Genomic DNA, 2,829 nt, shown 5'->3' with positions numbered 1-2,829 from the left:
TTGCAAGTTTTAGCAAGTAAATACAATTTACAACCCGAATTAAATAAATAAAAACCTAAGGCTTGAAAATTTTAAAAATCATAATAAACAAGAAATCAGAACAAAGAATGAACAAGTGATACTTGAGACTCCATTGGAAGATGCAACCACGGATATGTAGAGATTGAGAATGACAAAATATCACGGCTGGCATAGGACCATGAATGACAGCGGCTACCCGAAGCTCCGGTGATGGATTTTCCATGACCAGAGACGCAACGACATGGCTGTAATGGAAATCAATGACAACAATATTCCCAGAAATTAAAAGAAATTGAAATCAGAGGGGAGAACGCCCTTATCGGCAGTGGATCCCGGCGAGGCAGCGCTGTTTTTCGGCGACGACGGTGACTCCACGAACGGCGACTGGGTGATGGAGAAAAAATATCGGTAAAGATTTTTCACAAAAATATCGCGTTGCAAGTATAGTTCTAAACTGACAATTAAACCTCAATCAACGTTTAGATTGTTTGTCACAAATACAAACCCAATAAAATTAACCGAAATATTCAAATCTCGGATCGTCTCTCAAGGAATTGTAGGGAAGTGTAGTTTATTATTGGTTATGAGATTGTATCTTTTTGGATTTTGAGTTTAATAAGCAAGGAATGTAAATAACAATAAAATAACTAATAACTAAGAAAAGTCCTAGCAAGGGTTGAGAATCGGAATTCCTATCCTTATTATCATTGTCAATTGTGATAGTAATTGCAAATTGCTCTCACTTAGTTAACCTCTAACAATTGAAGAAAAGTCAAGTGAGAAAATCAACTTGAGTTTACAAGTCCTAATCAAAGACTAGAGTTAGTGAATTTCAAGCCAACCGGCAATCTCCAATTACCATTCAACAAAAGACTTTTGAAAACTCAAGAGTCTCTAGATACTCAATCCAAGCTAAGAATACAAAAATCTAATTTAAAATCCAACCAAGCATTTTATCAAACATTTGGTAGGTACAAAACAAAAGCATAGAAAAGTAATAAGAGAATGTAAATCTAAGACCAACAATTGCAAGGAATCAATAATAACAAATAAAGGAAGAAGCAATAAACATGAAATACCTCAAATTGCATTAAAAAGGAAATTGAATCTAACATGAAGAATTCATAAATTAAATTGGAAAAATAGAGAAATCAATAAGAGAAGATAAACTAAGATGTTAGAACAATAGAATGTAGAAGAGAAACTAAATTAAAGTAAAGTAGAAATCTGAATTTGAGAAGAGCTAAACCTAAAAACCCTAAAACCTAGAAAGAGGAGAGAGCCTCTCTCTCTCTAGAAAACTACATCTAAACCTAACTAATGTGAATGAAAGTTGAATGATTGATTCCCCTTTTTCTAGCTCCACTCTGCAGCCTCTAATCAGTATTTTCGGGCCTGAAACTGAGTCCAAAGCAGCCCAGAAATCGCCCCCAGCGTTTTCTGTAAATTGCATCACGTGATGCTCGTCACGCGTACGCGTCAGCCACGCGTACGCGTCGTTGAACTTTTCACCTGGCCACGCGTGCGTGTCATCTGGAGAATGCAGCATTCACGCGTACGCGTCGCCCATCCGTGCGCGTTAATACTAGATTCTGAAATACTTGATTTCTTGTGTTCCTTCCACTTTTGCATGCTTTCTTTCCATCCTCTAAGCCATTCCTGCCCTATAAAACCTGAAAACACTGAACACACATATCACGTCATCGAATGGTAATAAGAGAGGATTTAAATTAGCAAATTTAAGGCCAAAGAAGCATGTTTTCAATCGCAGCACAAAATTAGGAACAAAAATGTAAAACATATGAATTGTATGAATAAGTATGGGAATAATGGATAAAATCCACTCAATTCAGTCTAAAATGTACCATAAAATAGTGGTGCATCATTGGGCGCAGCAGCACAAACAACGCCTTCTCCTTCTTCCTCGGTCTTCCTCCCTCCACACGTCTGTCTCTCCTATGCGTCCTCAGCGTCGTCCATGATGGGAGATGCGACGGCGGTGAAAGATGGCAACGACCCGCTCGCGATGAAGACGACTACGGTGGCGGCTTCCCTCGGCAATAGCAGAACGCGAACTGACAGCGACGATGGAGGCACAACAGCGCTCCTTCCTCGCGCAGCTCTTCCTCTCGCTCAATGTCTCCCCCTTCCTGACGGTGACACGACGGCACGGAGGCAGTGATGCCCACTGGCGCCGTCCTCCCTCTTCCCCCTCTCCTTCTCTTGCTCTCTGATTCCAGCTTTCCCATTTCTTTCCCTTTCTTTCCCTCTCCGTTCTTTCCTTTCTTTTGCTCTGTGTGTGTATTTTTGTGTTATTAGTGTGCATTTGGGGACAAAGTGTAACACCTTAAGCTGAATCCTATCCTTGAGGGCCTAGATAGGGTGTCACTCTCTTTGGGAAGCAAATTAACTCAATTATTATGCAAGAAAAAGGGGGAATACACATGAAGTTTCGAGGGAAATCAATAAACGATCTAAAAGATGGAATTGAACACACACAAGCAAGTTTGAGCAAATAAAATAACAACCAGATTCCCATGAGTACGGTTTTATAATAAAAAGAAAATGCCTAAAAATAACTGTGAAAAACCCAACGCGTCCTAACTAATTTTGTTGAAGGAACCCTCATCCTTATATCATATCCTATCGTTTGTCGTGACCCTTCGGTCTTCCATGAATCGGTGTACCAGTAATCCTCTTCCAACACTTTTTTGCGGGATGAAGATCCGGTTCTGCTGTGTGGGGGTGAACTAAGATCTGACGGGGTGCTGAAGTGGGAGAATAGGACACGTATTCCACTTTTGGATT

The sequence above is a fragment of the Arachis ipaensis genome, chromosome B07, assembly GCF_000816755.2.
Source record: "Arachis ipaensis cultivar K30076 chromosome B07, Araip1.1, whole genome shotgun sequence".
Lineage (NCBI taxonomy): Eukaryota > Viridiplantae > Streptophyta > Magnoliopsida > Fabales > Fabaceae > Arachis > Arachis ipaensis.
Note: the sequence above shows the minus strand (reverse complement) of the source record.